General features: G+C 40.9%; 1 pseudogene; it reads right to left on the bottom strand.

The window, feature by feature from the left end:
* Positions 1-323: 323 nt before the first annotated feature.
* LOC111141867 lies at positions 324-881 on the bottom strand (annotated as a pseudogene).
* Between the last annotated feature and the right edge of the window lie 18,006 nt (positions 882-18,887).

The raw sequence follows: 18,887 nt of genomic DNA, 5'->3' as shown, positions 1-18,887 counted from the left end.
TGGAAGGGAAGGGTAGAGAATGGATGGGAGAAGGGTGAATAGCCTTACACCTTTTTACCTTACAGAGCTAGTCTGTAGACCAGTGGAAACTGCCGTATTTGTCATCTCTGGAACAGGTGCTGAAGATCACGGAACTCATTCTACTTCATGTTCCCATAGTAACCCACCTCTCCTCATTGAAAGCTGAGCATTTAGGTTAGTGCCACTTCAATTCACCTTCTTCTTCTTCCTCTTCCTCCCCCTCCTCCCGCCCCCACTTCCTCCTCCTGCCCCTCCTCCTTCTTCTTCTTTTTACTTTTTTTTGCATTTATTTTATGCACAGTTTACTCCTGGGCCTTAAGTTTTTCTTTCTTCGGTTTCTTCTGGGATGTGTTTTCCTTCTGTGCAACCCCCTCTTCTGGTTTAGGAAGACCTTTACTGCTCTTCTTCTGTAAGGATCATCTCCATGTGGCAGAGAAAGTCATGTGCGGGTTATGAAGACCATGAGATCTGAAAGTTCTACCCTGTATCTTGGAGGCTTTGTTCACCTGGATGTGTTCCATGACCAGAGAATCTAGATATAAACCCTTAAGTTCAGCATTACTCTCTGCATTTGTAAACATGTACAGTAAAAATTCAGCACCCTTTTTGGGCCACCAACCTTGTGTCCAGCGCCATTCTTTGGCCTGGGAACATCTACTGATTCCACCGTTGTTGCAACAGAATGGTGCACATAGCTTCTGCAAAGTGACATCCTTCAGGCACTTGGTGGCTTTTGGGATGTGCATACCCTTGATGGCCTGGGCAGTTTCACGTGCGTTCTTAAAGTGAACAGGAAGATTTGGACCTCTTGATTTGCATGATTTTGTAGGGTTTTCTGGGACAGGTGAATAGCAAACCATTTTCAGAGACCACCTCAGGCTACTTATGGGAAGAGCCACTTCAATTCAGTCGAAATCAAAGACTTAGATTTGTATGTATCACAGACTCATACAAAGGGCAAACCAAAGCCTTTACCCTGAGGTTGAAGGTCAAATGATTTTCATTCCTCTTTCTTTCACCATAATAATAAAATCATAAATTGCAAACTTTGGGATATGAAAATAAAAACCTTTTCATGGACATAAAAGTATGTTGATTGATGTAAAAAATAGCAGTGACCTGGTTCAATCTCAAACATTCCCCAGATTAGTCTGAAAATTTCTTAAGTCTTTTTTAGAAGTGTGCCTCACCCAACCTAAAACTTTGTAATCTACCTTATATATGTGGGAGGCAAGGAAAAGAATATTACTTCACTAGTCTATTTTTGAACAAACATTCTTTTATACTCAAATGGTGTTCATCCTCTGAAGGGTAAAAGAAAATTAATATTTATTGTCTACCAAAGGGTTCATGAAAATTAATTCTTATTGAGTGTCTACAAAACATTTCCTGGGAGAGAGAAATAAAGTCAATCAGCCAGGCTGACAGGTCATATAGACTCAGGCAAAGCCCTTGTTTGGTTAACAATATGCTGGCTAATAAGCAATTGATGAGAGTCAGGCATCAATGAGAAATGAGCTGAAAAATTTAGCATTAGGGTTTGCTCTGGAGAGCAGAGACTACTTTGAATACTTTATGAGAAATGAGATAAGCAGAAAGATGCAGAGATGAGCCACCATGCAACTCAGGAAACAGAAAGAAAGTCACTGCCAAGTTGCATTTCCTGCAATTGAGGTCCTTGAGGTTTCTTGGTATCCCCACATAAATCCAACTTTACTTGTGTTAGCTTAGGGAGCTTGCTGTTCCTCCTCACTGGTTTTTATGACAGTCAAATAGTGTCAGTTATTATTTTTTTTTAAGATTTATTTATTCGACAGGGAAAGAGCACAAGCAGGGTGATGGGCAGAAGGAGAGGGAGAAGCAGGGAGAAGCAAAGGTTCCCTGCTGGGCAGGGAGCCTGAAGCAGGACTGGATCTCAGGACCCTGGGATCATGACCTGAGCTGAAGGCAGTCGCTTAACCAAATGAAACACCCAGGCACCCAAATAGTGTCAGTTCTTAACAACTTTGCTGGTAATTCTACCCATGACATGGGATGTGAGTCTGTTGAAAATGCTACATTTTCACCGAAGAAAAAAAATTGTATAAATCATTCTAGAACCAGACAAAGCTTTCCATTTAACTACATTCTTGGTCATTTTCCTTAGGTTCTGTACCACTAATCTAATTTCCTACAGTTTTCAAATATTAAAATAATAATGAATAAAGCTGAAGAGTTAAATACTTACCTGTTTCTTTTAGTCATTTTGACTGGTGTAAGATGGCATCTCATTGTGGTTTTGAGATGCCACCTTACACCTGATGACAAGTGATGGTGAGCATTTTTTCCTCTCTCTGGGAAAAAAACTGAGGGTTATGGAAAGGGAGGTGGGAGTATGGGGTAACTGAGTGATGGGCTTAATGCCTTAGTGCCTTAATGGTGGGCACGGGATGTGATGAGCACTTGGTGTTATAAGAAACTGATGAATTATTGAATACTTACATCTTAGGCACATCTGTTGGCTAATTGTATTTAAATTAAAAAATACCTACCTGTTTCCACTTTGGAGCTGTTACAAATAGTACTGCTAAAAACATTTTTGATGTGTCTCTTGTGGACATACACAACCATCTTTGCTCAGTTCATACTAAGAGAGGACATGCTGGGTCCCTGGATATACATACTTTTAGCCACATCCCTCAGAACAATGGGAAGTGATGAATCCAGTCCCTTTAATGGGCAGAAAACAGATTGTTAACTTCATTTGTTGGATTCTTTTTTTAAAATTTTACCTATTTATTTGACACAGAGAGAGAGAGAGAGCAGCGTAAGGAGAGGAAGAAACAGATTCCCTCTGAGCAGGGAGCCCAATTCGAGACTCTATCCCAGAATCCTGGGATCATGACCTGAGCCAAAGGCAGAGGCTTAACAGAATGAGCCACACTTTTGTTGGATCCTTGAGACAGGCATATGATTACCTGAGGATGGGACTTAGGCTGAGGCAGAAAAGATATAACTTTCTAATTTTTAAACTGTAAAACAAATTCACCGGGAGAAGAAGGTCAGTAACCCCAGAACTGAGCTCTGCTTGGGAAAACCTACACCTCATTCCCTTTCACCATATACATCACGACATCCAAATTCACTATAAATATGTCCTGTTACATTTACTTTCTCTGTTTGGAAAATCTATATCTGGGTGGTTGGCTCCTCCTGTCCCTTTCATTGTTTGATTTAGCATTATGCTTTGCTCTGGAGAGCAGAGACTACTTTTCATAATTTATACCCTTCCTGAGCTTTCTGGGTTGAAGCTAGGAGTTGGCAACAGAGCACTAGAAATCCTGTCTCTATTAGGACTCTTGTGGAGTTCTGAAGAATTTGTGCTTACTGCTGTAAGTACAACAGTAAGTATAACCCAGTACAAGTTTTGTACTGGGTTATATTTTAACATTCAAAGGTACATTAGGCAGGATAAATCGTTCACTGACTATCTCTAGAGACACCAACCTTTTTTTCCCATCTGAATGTTTTTCCTTCTGTATAGCACTCATCCTGCCCTAAAAGACATAGAACAGCTGCCCAAGAGAACACAGGCCACTGATTTTTAATAACTCTGAAAAACAAATAGAGTAAGCATTTTTCTTCCCATTCTACCAGGGGGAAACCTGAGACTCAAGGAAATTATGTAACTTTTCCCAGGTCACAGGAATAGTTTACAGCAGAAATGGAATTAGAAGTTAGGACACCTTTCTCTGTGCTCTAAACCACCATGAAATGTCCCAACATGGCATTCAAGCATGCTAGGTCCAGATGATCTCACCAAGCTATGTCACTGGGTATAGCCATTTTGTCTAAATCAACTATATTTATTTCACAGTATTTATTAAGTTCTAACCAAGTATAAAGTACTGAGACCTATTTAAATAAAATTGGTGAATATGGATCAAACTGGTCATGTTCCTAGACACAGTGATATTCTATGTCTCCTATTGGTCTGATTCATATGGTTGATGATTACCTCTTTGGGTAAAATGGAGTCCTATCTTATAAATCAGCAACATTTCCCTGAAGTGTTTTAGACAAAAGTTCCTTGAAAGCCCTTTAGGTAAGTTACCTTTGAAAGTCCTCTGGCAATGATACATTCAAGACTGACATTCTCAATAAATGCTGCTCAGTCTGTCCTTCCTCCCACCATTTCTGTTCCTTTTCTTGAATACCAGTTAAAGCAGGGGCTGGCCTAGGGCCACCTTTTATGATGTATTTACTAGAATCACATTGTTTGACAAGATGCTCACACCATGGGAGGAAAGACAGAGCCAAGGGAAGAGCCACTGACATGTACCATCTCAGATGGACAGTGGAATGGTGAGCAGAGTCACCCAAGCAATTTAAGTTGTATTGTCCTTTTATATAAGCTAAGAGTCTCTGTGACAACACCCCACTCCAACCTCTCCCCGGAAATTCAGGCCACCTTCAGCTTTTCTGTCTCCATTATTCTAGTCAGATGTCTTAGTTAATATTCCTGGGTTGTAAGTATCAGAGGCCAAACAAGAGAGTGAATGTGATGAACATTCATTGGCTCCCTTTCCAGCATGCACCTCCCTCCTACCTCCTTGTCAATAATTCCAGGTTTCTACATGGGGATCTGTATGGATCTGGGGGCTGTGACTCCAGCTCTACTCTAGGGGGTGGGACATGTGACCTAGACTCATCCCATCAACACAAGGCACCTCACTTCCTACATCCAACCTTCCTCCCATCACAATGATCGACATAGAGATGGACATGTGATCTATCTCAGCCTAATTAGCTTGACTCATGGAACTTGAGTGGGAATTTTGGATCTTTTTCCTTTCAGATGAAAGAAAGCATATAGATCTGAAGGCTGTGGCAACCATTTTGACCTCATCGTAGAGAAAGGATGAAAAAAGCCAGGTCCTTGGGGATATCAATGACCCACTCAATCAAGTCTCACTTGAAAATGGATTCCTCTGTCTTTCCAGTAATACAAACCAAGAAAATCTCTTTCCCTTCCCACCTGCCCTCAAAACCCCATCTTTCCTCACCATCTTTCTCTCCCTCCCCTTCCCCTGTCTCCCTGCTCCTCCTCATCATTTTTGCTCTCTTCTCTCCCTTCCTCTTTCAAAGCTTTTACTCTCCAGACCATGTTTACTGACCATAGAGCTAAATATGGTTCTCTTAAATTACTGATAATTCCTAGATTCACCTGAGTTCAAGTGAACTGGCCAGATTGAATTAGAATGTCTTGCATCCACATTACATTTCTGGAAATTAGGGATTTGATTGGCTCAGTCCTCAGTAGCCCCGTGAGAAGAATAAGAAAAGTGGCAGATTTGAGGGGCAGAAGGAGGTAAAAATCCCACCACTGACCCATCACAGTAATAACACGGAGGGACGCTGGACAAAAATCAGACCAAATTTGTACCGTAATAAATTGGCTGAGTCAAGGACCCCAAGATCAAAACGAAGTGAAGGTGATGACATATTTTAAGTGGAAGATGAGTTGTCAGCCGATAAATTCTCCAATTACCTGTTTTTTTCTTCAACAAAAGTCAGATGAAACGAGGTCCTTTTGAAGAAGCATATGCAGTGCAAGATTTCATCAAGTAAACCAAAAGCAATTCCTAGAAGCCTTTTGAAAAGAAAATACTAAAATTCCTATGACCACAAGAGATGAAAGATGAGTGGCAGGAAGCAAATGGTAAAGGAAGAAATAAAAAGCATCATTCATATTTAGGGACTTCTGTTGAGATGAATTGCTAAAAATGATTATACGTTGATTTAGGAAAGATCTGGTTTTTAAAGTTAAAATTCTTTCACAAATAAAGTGCTTTGAATTTCCTTAAATCTGGCACACACAAAAAGCTCTGGTTCAAGACTGCATTATGATTTTCCCCTTGTGGTGGCACAGTTCAGGAATGTTCTGTGCCTAGCTGAGCTCATTGTTCCTGTTCAGAAATATTTCAGATTCTTACTCAAGCTTCTTGGGGACAGGAGTGTTTTGCACTTCAGAAAATTTAATTTGGCTTTGTTTTCAAAAGACATTCTTAATGAGCAAATTTCCCCCCATGCCTTTTGAAAGATGTTTTAAAGTTTTATATCTGAGGATTCTGTCAGGTTGACAGAAACTCAATACAATCTAGTTCAAGCACGAAAGAGAATTTATTCATGGGTCTGAGACGTCTAAGCTTGGGTATGTGTCAAGCATAAAATTATATTTTAAGTCATCAGTAGACATTAACAGCCATCAAGATTTTAGATGTTCTAATCAATGTACAGCCATGTTCATAACCACACTACTCACAACAGCCAAAAGATGGAAACAGGCCAAAGATGTATTAACAGATGAATGAATAAATGAAATTGTCATTTATTTATACAATGGAATGTTATTTAGCCATAAAAAAGAATGAAGTACTGATACATACCACGACATATGTGAACCTCAAAAACATTATGTTAAATGAAGTAAGCCAGACACAAAAGGACAAATATTGACTGATTTCATTCATATGACATATCCACAATAGGCTAATTTACAAAGACAGAGCCTAGATTGCCAAAGGCTGGGAAAAGGAAAAGACTGGGAGTAACTGCTTAATTGGCATGGGGTTTCTTTTTGGGGGTGATGTAACATTTTGAACTAGATAGAGGTGTTGGTTGTACAACATTATCAAAATACTAAATGCCACTGAATTATTCATTTTAAAATGGTTAGTTTTGGGGTGCTGGGGTGGCTCAGTCAGTTAAGTGTCTGCCTTTGGCTCAGGCCATGATCCCAGGGCCCTGGGATGGAGCCCAACATTGGGGCTTCCTGCCCACGGGGAGCCTGCTTCTCCATCTCCCTCTGCTCCTCCCCCTGCTTATGCTCTTTCTCACTGTCGAGTAAATAAATAAATAAATAAAACTTTAAAAAAATATTTTATTTATTTATTTGAGAGAGAAAACATAGAGGGTGAGTGTGTAAGAGAAGCAGACTCCCCACTAAGAAGAGAGCCTGATGCAGGGCTTGATCCCAGGATCCTGAGATCATGATCTGAGCCAAAGGCAGATGCTTAACTGACTGAGCCACCCAGGCATCACTAAATAAAAACTTCAAAAAAAAAAAAAAAAGGGTTAGTTTTATGCTATGTGAATCTCACTTCAATAAAAACTAGGACTAAAGTAAAATAATTTTTAAAAAAGAATTTAAGGGGGTGCCCGGGTGGCTCAGCCGTTAGGCATCTGCCTTTGGCTAACGTCATGATCCCAGTGTCCTGGGATTGAGCCCCATGTCCAGGTTCCTGCTAGGCAGGAAGCCTGCTTCTCCCTCTGTTTGTGTTCCCGCTCTCGCTGTGTCTCTCTCTGTCAAATAAATAAATAAATAATCCTTAAAAAAAAAAGATTTTACGTGTTCAGCCTTAAAAAGTCGGTTTTTAATAATTAAAAAATACTGCCTATTGTGATCATAATTATAGTAATGCCCTTACAGTTGAGGTTTATCTCTTTTTTTATTTTTAATTTTGAAATAATTGCAGACTTAGAGTAAGGTTTTAAGAGCAGTATAAAGAAATTCCCTATTCGCCGATTGTTAAAATATTACTGCATCTCTACTGCAGAGAGTGGAGTGGGGGTTACCAGGAGTTGGAGGTTGGATAAGTAGGGAGATGTCGGTCAAAGGGTATAAACCCCTGGCTATAAGATTATTAGTTTTGGGAATCTAATGTACAGCACGGTGATTAGAGTTAATAATTTTGTATTATATACTTGAAAGTTCCTAAGAGAGTGGATATTAAGTGTTCTCCCCACAGAAGAGAAATGGTCATTATGTGAAGAGATAGAGGTATTAGCCAGGAGGTGTTAGCTAATGCTATGATGTAATCATTTTGCAATATATAAGAGTATCAAACCAACACATTGTACGCCTTACCTTAGGCAATGTTATATGTCAATTATATCTCAATAAAGCTATAAAGAATAAAATTCAAAAATTTAACATTTTTATTGCATTAGTTTATTTTCTTCCTCTGTTATCTATTTACCAGCCTAGTGTGTGTGTGTGTGTGTGTGTGTGTGTGTGTGTGTGTGTATTCACACAATTATTTTATTTTAAGGAGGCCTACAACTCTAATTAGAGTTGAGGAGCCGGAGCAAGTAGGTCTGAGGACATCCATAAAGCAATGATGGCCTCTGGTTAAGTGAATCCTAGATGCTGTGGTTTTGGGTGAGGGTAGTGGAATGGAGGGTAGAGGGGAGAAGATTGCGGTGAGAGAGGAAGTTCCTAGCCATCTGCAACAACTTTGCAAGTGGTGGGTCACTGCCAAGATGAGCGCCGGGGACCACCAGCACAGGAAACAGATGATGTGATGGCGCCAGTCCAGCTCCCTAAGTAGAAGGACCTGCTAATCAAGCCATCAGCCCCATCTGCCCGAATTTCTGATTCTCCTTTGGATTATGTTTGCTGTCCTTTGCTTTTGAAGATGACACCACCAGTAATGCGCCCCAGCTGGGAGAACAGGTGTCACTGATAAGACCAGCAAGACCCAGCGGTCTTCCCACGCTAGGACCATCTGGCAAGTCCTCTTTGTTTTGAGGCTCTGGTTGCCACTCACAGTCTTGTGTTAGGTGCACTTAGTTTGTAGACTGTGGACTGGCTTATTAAGAGGCATCTCATTTCTTTTCTTCCCATGTGTGAGAGCTTCTCTTAAGCCACAGTAAATTCTCTTTCAGCCAGCATATTTCCGTGGGACTCTCAGTTGTCATGTGGGAATATATTCCAGCTTCATTCACACTAATGTTGTTTATAGAATTGATTCTATAAATGCACACATGCTTCCAGCTGTTTTTAAAATAAGACAGCATGTTTAGAAGTCTTTTATCCCTTTATCTGCAGAATCTATTGAAAAGGGTATTTTTGGAGAGTTGTCTTTAAGATACGCACAACTGTGTAGAGAATAAAATGAAGAGCTTAACGACAACTGGTTCCGTGTCAGAGCAGTTATCACAGCTTTTATGCTTGTAAATATACATTGATGGTCTGAGTTTAAACCACTTCGACCAATGAAAATTCAGCCATGTTGTGAACAGGGGTAAATCATAGGAGACACTGGACTTTATGAGACATCGGAAAGGAGTAACTGTCTTCATGCCAACTCCCTCAGAAGCAGGCTCTGAGAGGAATCTGAGCACCAGTAGTCTATATGGGACAAGATCCCAGGAAACACTGATGGGGGAGTAGGGAAGGGACACAGGAAAGGGAAGGAAGCCAATAAAGGGCAAGTTGGTTGATAGGTAAAGGTACTGTGGACAGCTAAAGCCTAATCCTACCGGAGTCCTTTTGGAGACAGCACAGAACGATCCCTTTAGAGGAAGCCCCCCTGAGGCCTGAGGGAGCTGAGGTATTCATAGACTAATTCTTACTTGAGGGCTGCTCCAGGACCCATCTGACGGCCAGCAGAGTCGGGCAGCACCTGGTCTAACTAAGAGGCCTTCACACAAAGGGATGGAAATGCTGGCAGCTGGAATTTAGGTGATAGACATGCTTGAGGGAATATGATGGTACCGGCTACCTATATAAGGTAGGCAGGGTTTATACTTTTACCATTTTGCTACCTGGGAAACAAGTTTAGAGACACACAGTGACTTTCCCAAGTTCATGTGGTGTGCCAGGGGTCTCCTAACTACAGATTCTTTGGTTGAAAACTCAACTCAAACTGGCACAAGCAAAATAGAGACTATGTTAACTCACATAACCGGGAAGTGCAGGGGTAGATCTTTGGGTCCGGCTGGCTCCAGAAACTCAAATCATGACGTTAGTACCAGAGTCTGGCCTTCTCGTCTGTGTATGTTTATTCATTAAATATTTATCTCCAGAAACTAAATCAAATAAGTAGTTGACAGGACACCTTATAAACAACACAACTCCACTGGGAAAGCAAATTGATATAAGGACGTTTAAAATAATTAAATAGTAGCAAGTAAATAATAACAGTGTAAGAAGACTATATATATGTCTACAAGTTGGGAAACTTTGATAAGCTCAGAAATTGTGGTGGATCTGTGCAAAAGGTAGCCAGTTTTGAAAGAAAGAATGTGTTTTATTTCCTATCCAAGTTTCATGGAGATCTTACAACTCTAGTGTGCTCTGGTATTTCAGTGACAGCTTAGCGATTTGAAGACTCATTCACAGGATTTTAAGTGGTGCCTGTGTATGTGGGTGGTGTGTCATAACCTCTATCTTGGATTGTGGTTACCCACTTTCAGTGGAACCCGTGGCTGTTTCAGTATGCTTCTATCATACATTCTGTTTTTCCATCCCAGACAGTGTGGTCCTCACCCTGTCCTAAGACACTAAGGTCAGGATCCACAAAATAGAGCTGAGGCTGGTAGGACTCATCAGGTTACTGGAGGGTGTTCGTGGGTGGTGAGTCTAACAGCAACGGGCTAGAGTGGCAGGTCTTGGGAAACCACTGAGCAGAAAACAAGTTGTCAAGTTAGTTCTTGGGAAAACGGGAGGAAGGGACATCAGGGCATCAGGAAATAGGGAGCCCAGGGGGACAACTGAAACAAGAATGAGATGAAGGAGTGTCCTGCAGGTTGGGTTCACTGGGAGGAACTCTGAGACTCTGAGATGGAATTTGGTTTGCAGGATGTTTACTGGGGAGTGTTTGTGGGATCAATGCCTGAAGAAAGTGGGAGAAAGAAGCAGGAGTGGACAGAGGGGAAAGTTCAGCTGCAGTGTGGAGCTAACAGACTCCATCAATTCATGAGAAGCTCAGAAGACAGAATAGGTCTTCAGAGTTGTTCTGAGTCAAGCTGAGATGGCCAGGCCTTTGAGTTCCAGCATTGATTAGTCATTGGATGGGAATGGCCCCTGGAAGGAGGTGATCTTGGATGAGTCAGCTTCCTACAGCCAATGCAATCCCTGAGGCATGAATGACTCAAAACTATACCTTCTGAAATTCAGATCTCTGCATGCAACTGCCGACTTGACATCTCTTTCCCATCTCAAAACAAGTTAAGAGATGGAGAGCCAGGAATAGGAATACAGAGCAAGATGATGATGGTGGCTGCAAAAAAGTCAAGAAGACAGAGGTCAGGATACTAAAGCTTGTGTCACTCAATTTCCCAAAGGTTGATCATTAGCCTAGAAATGGCTCCGTGAGAATGGACCCCAGATCTTCAAACACTCCTGTGATCTCTACTCTTCCACCCAACATCCCCCTCATTGATGCACTCCGCACATTCAGTTTGTGAATATTTTCTCCTTTTGCTTAGAAAGTTGATATTCTTTTTTTTTTTTTAAGATTTTATTTATTTATTTGACAGAGAGAGAGGGATCACAAGTAGGCAGAACAGCAGGCAGAGATGGGGGGGAGGCAGGCTCCCTGCTGAGCAGAGAGCCCGATGCAGGGCTCAATCCCAGGACCCTGGGATCATGACCTGAGCCGAAGGCGGAGGCTTAACCCACTGAGCCACCCAGGCACCCCGATCTTCTTTTATTACTAGTTCAGTGTTTATGAAAAGACTTATAGGAATTAATATAAGACCAATGTAATTTAAAGATCTCAGAACCAAATGACTTTGGAAGAAAGGTCCCAGACCCTCAAAGAATAGATGGCAACCAACAGCTTCAGCCATTGAGATTTTCTTGGGCAGGGAAACCATGGAATATGGGAATGAGACTTCCTTTCTGTCTCCCTCTTTTGTTTGCAAGTTGTTCCATAGGTCAAATACTGAAATGGAAGCGACTTCAAATTTGATCCCCAAGACTATGATTTTTCTCCAAAAATTTAGAGGAAGGAAAAACAAAGAGAAAAACTTCAGAAGAATGAAACTGTACATTTGTGGTGTTGGAAAGAGTATGGGATTGGAAGCCAAGAGATTTGGGTTTCTGGTCCTGATTCTGCCACTGAAAGTTGCTGTGTGACCTTGAACAAAATACTGGTGTTTTCTTGGCCTGTTCCGTAAAAAGAATGGGTCTGGGAATGGTTATCTGTAACCTCCCCCCACTTCTTTTTCTTTTCTTTTTTAACTTGCAGAGTACTTTTATTCTTGGTTCTCTTTCAGTGGAGCTGGGTTGTTTCCTTCCCTGGATGAAAACTCTGGGCAGCCAGAATGACTTTTCTGGTAACTCTTAAGTAGTATAGTTTCCCAGTCTAACTTTCCTTTTAATGCAAAAATTCTATTATTTGCATAATTGTGAGCACACATTGCAGAACTATGTTGAAGTCAGCAATGTGCTTCCATATCTAGTAATTCAGTTGGGCCTCACAAATGTTAACAGGTCTATGAGGTAGGCTGGGCAGAAAGTAATAGTTTTCCTGTATTGCTACCTGGAAAAGAAATTTGGAGACATTTAGTTACATACTGTGTCAAGGTTCTTTTTGTTGCAAGTTCTTCCTGAGAAACCAATTCAAACTGATCCAATAAAAATCGAGAGCTTACTGGCTCATGCGATTGCAAAGCCCAACAGTAGGTATTCAAGTTCAGCTGAGTCCAGGAGCTCAAACCCTAACATTTGCATCTTATCTCTTCTCCATAATCTGGTCATTCTTTTCTGTGCATATTTTTCATTAAATTAAAAAATATTTCTTGAACACCTGGTGTATGTTAATCATTGAAGGCACAGGGGGTATAATGAACAAAACATTGTATTTTAAACAGTAAATAGCACACAGCTATGTTTGATAAATATTCATGGAATTTACATTCTTACATTCATGGAAATATTCATAGAACTTACATTCTACCAAAAAGAGAGGGATAAACAGACAAATAAATAATGTATATTGTGTCAGATGGTGATAAGGACTATGAAGATAACTAAATCAGGAAAAGGTAAAAGTAAGAGAGTTGTGGTCAGAAAGAAGTGTATGATAAAGTAAATTAAAGATACTTTAAGTATGGAAATCTCAAACACACAAAAGGAGAGAAGATTGAAAGAACCATTTCCCAATTTCACCCATCTAGTTTCACCTGTTAACATTTTTCTAACATTGTTCAAACCTATTCCCTTCTATCTTCACACACATCACACACACAATCACATTCACACACACACCATTCTATCCACACAGTATACAGTTTTGACAGATGATAACATTTTTTAGCATAATCTACAATACCACTATTGCACCACCTAACAGAATTAATAATAAAATCTTTTTTTTTTTTAAGATTTTTTTTTTTTATTTGTCAGAGAGAGAGAGGGAGAGAGAGCGAGCACAGGCAGACAGAATGGCAGGCAGAGGCAGAGGGAGAAGCAGGCTCCCTGACGAGCAAGGAGCCCAATGCGGGACTCGATCCCAGGACGCTGGGATCATGACCTGAGCCGAAGGCAGCTGCTTAACCAACTGAGCCACCCAGGCGTCCCAATAATAAAATCTTTAGTATCAGTTAATGCCCAGTGATAAGATAATATATGAAGGAGGTGAGGGAGCAAATCACCAGCTATCTAGGGGAAGAGCTTGGCAAACAGAGAGCTGGAGGTCCAAAGGCTCTGCAGTGGGACCTGCCTGGGATGTTTAAAGAACAACATGGCAGCCAGTGTGGCTGGAGCAAAGGGAGAAAGGGGTTGAGTGGGAGGAGAAAGATCAGAGGTTAATTGGGAGTTGGATCCAGGAGAGCATCAAACAAGGTAAAGCCTTTATTGAGTGAGACAAGAGATTTCAAGGAGATTACTAAAGGGGTTTCAAGCAGTTGGGGTGACCCAGTCAGATTTTTGGCTGAAAGGATCACTGGCTGTTTTGTGGAGAATGAACTCTAGGTATCAGCTTAGAAGAGATAAATCTTCAAGAAACTATTGCAATAATCCAAGCAAGAGATAACAATAGATTGGAGCAGGCTAGTGGAGGCAATGAGAAGAGATTTGATTTTGATATTCTTTGAGAGTAGAGCAGAAAGGGTTTCCTGATGGATCAGATGTGTGATTTGAGAGAAAGAGAGAAATCTAGAATGACTCCATGGTTTCTAATTTAAGAAATTGGGTCAGTGGTGGAGCCATTTATGAGATAAAGAAGACCATGGGAAAAGCGTATTTGGGATATGTGGATACCCAGAGTTGTTTTGGGACAAGCAAAGTTGCAATGCCTATTCAACATTTAAATGGAGATGTCAGGCAATCCACTGGATACACACATCTGGTCATTAAGATAGAGGCCAGGCTAGAACCTGAAGGGTGGGGTGTGTTAGTTCACTATACTCTTCAATTTTCTTGCTTAGATCCTCACAAACCCAATTCTAGCAGAAGAGAAAATGCTTATTTTCTGGTCATCGAAGTAGAATTCTCTGATTTTTCTTGGTTACCTTGAATCATTGTCATCACTGTGGCCAGGGGAAAGAAACTTCTGGTTGGCCAGGCCTGTGTTCTACATTCCCCTATTGAGTCAGGGCAGGCCCAGTACAAGGACTGAACATGGGAAAGGTTGAATCTTCAGAAAGCTATGACCAGATGCTTAGAAGGATGCTGGGAGGTAGAAACCATGAAAAAATAAGTGGTAGATCTGGGACTCAAAACAAGAGACCCACACTTTTGTAAACAAATTTGAACAGAAAAAAGACCCCACACAAAATAATTTAACAGGTAACACTAAGAGAAGAAAGCAATCATCCAAGGAAGACAACCAAATACTGAAATGATGGTGCCTAATTCCTTGTTTTAGGACTCCATGTTGGAAGCTTAAACAATTGTCAGTTCTATTCTGCCAGGGTTTCTGTGATCTATTGCATTGTAACTAACCACTCCACAACTTAATGGCTTAAAGCAAGAAACATTTTACCTTCATGGTTCTATAGGTTAATTGACCTCAGCTGGGCAGTTCTTCTCTTGGTTTTGCTTGGGCTACAGTCAGATGGTGGGTGAGGCTGGAGTCAATCATCCAGAGATTCACCTGGAATGCTAGGGAGTCTCTCCCTTTCCATGTGGTCACAAGACCTTGTGTTCTCTTCAGCAAGGCATCCAGACTTCTCAAATACCAACTCAAGGCTCCCAAAGGTTAGTGTTCCAAGAAGTAAGTAGAAATTGCCAGTCCTCTTAAAGACCAGGCCTGCAATGTTATTTCCGCTGGTTATACTGCCTGCCACAGCCCCAGGCCAGCCTGAATTCAATGTGGGAGTGAGGAGTGGGCCAACACAAGGGCATGGATAAAAGGAGGGGTTCACTGAAAACCTTGGAAACCAGCTACCAAAACTGCATCATGTGAAACCCAGGATTTTTGCTAAGGCCAGTCTTGCCCAAAATGTGACCACAGAACACTAGCCTCACAAAGTGTTCATGAAAGAAAAAAGTATTGCCATGTCAATTAATTTAGAGAATGCTGCATCCTATAAATATTAGATTATCATACTGTCCACTAAAAATTATGGACTCAGAGAAAATAGGCACTAGAAAAACCCACATGACATTGTTTCATCTAGAGTCTCATGCTAGATTACTCCAATCTTAAGACAAGGGTTTGTGTACAAGGAATTTTTTAAAGTGATCTTGAGGAACGGGGGAAATGGAAGAGAGAAAGAAAAACAAAGCCACTCCAAGGTGCCCTGTTGAGTTGAAGACTGCTGTGGGCGAAAGGGCTCTATATAGAGTTCCACCGAGGAGCCATGTTAAATGCACCTCAGAATTGTCTACCTGAAAGATGGAAAAAGGCACTTTTATTCATTGGCTCCATCCCACCTTTAGCAAAGTTTTCCTCTAGGTGTTATCTCCTTCACATGGATGGCTAGGATTGCATGTTCATCAGGAGCTCTCAACAGGTTCCTTGTAGCCCTCCCAGCCTGCTGTGAAGAAGACACTTTGGCCAAGAGAACAAGAGAAACATGACATACCCTATTGCCCATGGCAGGGTTGGCACAGCACTGGCTAGAGTGAAACAGTGGGCCAAAAAGATGTGAATTGAGGCACAGGCATGTTTAATGTAGGTAACATTTCTCAAACTTGTCTGGCTGAGGATCCCCTTTTCCCAATGTCAATGGCCACTATCCCATGTGGCCAATGTTGTGCAGAAGATGCTTGCGAATGCATAGGTCTAAATAGAGACTAAAGATGTTTTTGTTTTGGAGGATTGAGGTCATGTCAAGTATCATTTCTGACCACACTAGTATGAAGCTAGAAGTTAACTATGTGAATAAAACTAGAAAATTCACAAATACATGGAGATTCAATAACGTGCTACTGAATAAGCAGTGAGTCAAAGAAGTAATCAAGAGAAATTTTTAAAAATGTTATACCAAAACAATAAAACCACCATTTCTCAATTATCTTGCCTGATTTTTACAGATTGTCTTCTTTCTGACATTCTGGTTGACTCCCTCTTAGCATTGACTGAGCATTCATGGGGACACACCTGCCCCGAGTCTCCTTTCCCCATAATACCACACTCATCCACACTTTTATCACTAAGGATTCTGGTTTGTGGTGAACATAGTTAATTGCCTACATAGCACCCATTCTGCTGAAAGCATCATACGTGTGAACTGGGTGGCAGTGGTCCTACTCTTAAGAGGTGAGCTCAAGAGGTGAGCTATGATGATTTAAGGGACTGAGTAAATTCCATATTTGAGCCCTAATGACTGGGTTAGAGACAACATTCAATGATTCTTTGAATGTGAATGAGGGAGTCTGTCTCCCCAGTTGCTATTGGTAGCCACCTTGTGACAGAAAGACCCATCCTAGGATAAAGTCAACACTGTGAGAAGGAGAGTTAACGTAGAGAGACCCTGGAGGGACTGGATCACCCCTTTCCTGAAGTTCAGCCTACCTCCAGATTTCTTAGTTGCAATAAGTCTCCTCCCTGGTTCAAACCTGTTTTAAGTTGTTTGTAACTGGTTACACTTGATTTGATTGTTTCTTTGAAAAAGATGACCAGATTTCAGACTGAACCATGAAAGCTTTTATGAGATTACTTGCATGAGGCCTTATTTTTCAGGATGTCCCTAAACTGTAGAAGAAGAGTAAAACCCCAATACCCTTCCAGAATTTTGGAAGGAGGACTATGAAAGGGGAAGGTAATTCTTTAAAAGTAGATTTCCCAATTTGAGGGACATTCTGCAAAATAAGTGGCCCCAAATAACTGTCTCTTCAAAGGGTCAAAGTCATGAAAAATGAAGAAAGATTGAGTAACTGTCCCAAACTAAAGGAGGCTAAGGAGACATGACAACTGAATACATGTGATCTTGGATTAGATCCTGGAGCAGAAAAAGGAGATTAGTAGGACAATTAGAAAAAATTGAATAAAGTCTGCAGATTAGTTAATAATATTGAATCAGTGTTAACTTTCTGATTTTTTTAAAAAGATTTTATTTATTTATTTGACAGAAACACAGCATGAGAGGGAACACAAGCAGGGGAAGCAGGAGAGGGAGAAGCAGGCTTCCCGCTGAGCAGGGAACCCAGTGCGGGGCTCACTCGATCCCAGGACCCAGGGTCATGACCTAAGCCAAGGATATGGAGCTACCAAAATACCCTAGAAATCCATGCATTTGTAAGACTTGGAATTCACAGTTCTACTCTGGAAGGCACCAAGCTGAACGCAAGTCTATTTCTTTTATGTTAAATGTCTCTAACCTGGTCTTAGAAGAATGTAAAAAAATGTTTGTCTTGAGAGTAAGATAGATGTCAATTCAGGAAATCTTAAAAGCAGGTATTTATATTGTTCAATTAGACTTTCAGCCTTAGATTAGAGAGCAAAAGGATTTGACAGAGAAATGCAGAGAAGGCTCATCTGAGTGGGTTGTTTTGGCACCTGTGAGCGAGTTGTAAGCCAACATTTAGAAGGCATGAGCCTGGGAAATAAATTTGGTGGAAAAAGAGGATGATTCACTCACCAATAATAATAGTGATAAATACTGCTGACAGGGAACTTTTAATTAGCAAATGGAAAATAAGCCCAAGACACATATGCTGAGTCCCCCAGAAGTGAGGTCAGAACTAATTCTTTTAAACAGGAACATTTGTAGTAGCTCCTGGCCCTGGAATCAGTTGACTTTGGGGTTTTTTGGTTTTGTTTTGTTTTGTTTTTGTTTTTGTTTCAATGTAGGAAACAATGTTCTCTCTTTCAGAGGAAATCTAATTACTTTCCCGCTAAGTTAACACAAAGATTATTCTGAAATGCATCAGAAAATCACTGTACAATGTATTTATTTCTTTCTCCAAGTAAAAGGAGCATCTTGTTTTATTTTTCAGGATCATTAACTATGATTCTGATTCATATTCTGCAATTGGAAAAGGAGGACAGGACCCAATTCTGGGAAGTGGGCTCCATCAAAAGCCTGAATTTGGAAACTTGTTTGGAGGACTTCCTGTCCTAGAATGAGGCATTGACTGGGGGGAAGGGAGACACCACCCTTGGGGCATTCAAGACCTGTGTATGAGGCCTCTACTTGAATTTCTACTTCAGAGATGGGCCATCCTATTTTAGATAGGATCATCTCTGATTTTCCATTTTTTTCCTATTGCCTGACAGCAAATGCGCTATAATTTCCTCTTCGTTTCCCCATGTCCTCCTTCCTCTTCCTCTCTCTTCTCTTTTTGTCTCTTTACTTCTCAGGTCCATGACCACAGTCTTCTTCACCATCATCTGCAGTTTCATTTTGCATGATTCTTGGGAAAAAAGATGTTGGGAACAGGAAAAAAAGACGTGATAACTGTTAAAGTTTCAAAGTCATCCAACTGCGGGTTCCATCCAGGGTTTGGTGTAACCATACACATACATTCTCATTTGTATCATTTCTTGAGGGCAAGTACTGATCTCCATCTTGTTCTCCTCCTTGGTTAAGTCAAAGCCCACTAAGTTCCTTGATCTTTCTTTTTACCCTGGAGGGCCTTGGGTTCATTGCATTATTGTTCCCAATGCTTCACTGCGATCATCATTTCACAATATACATATGTC

Source organism: Enhydra lutris, unplaced genomic scaffold (genome assembly GCF_002288905.1).
Source record: "Enhydra lutris kenyoni isolate GAN:26980312 unplaced genomic scaffold, ASM228890v2 scaffoldscaffold6, whole genome shotgun sequence".
NCBI lineage: Eukaryota > Metazoa > Chordata > Mammalia > Carnivora > Mustelidae > Enhydra > Enhydra lutris.
Note: the sequence above shows the minus strand (reverse complement) of the source record. Positions and strands in the feature narration are given on the sequence as shown.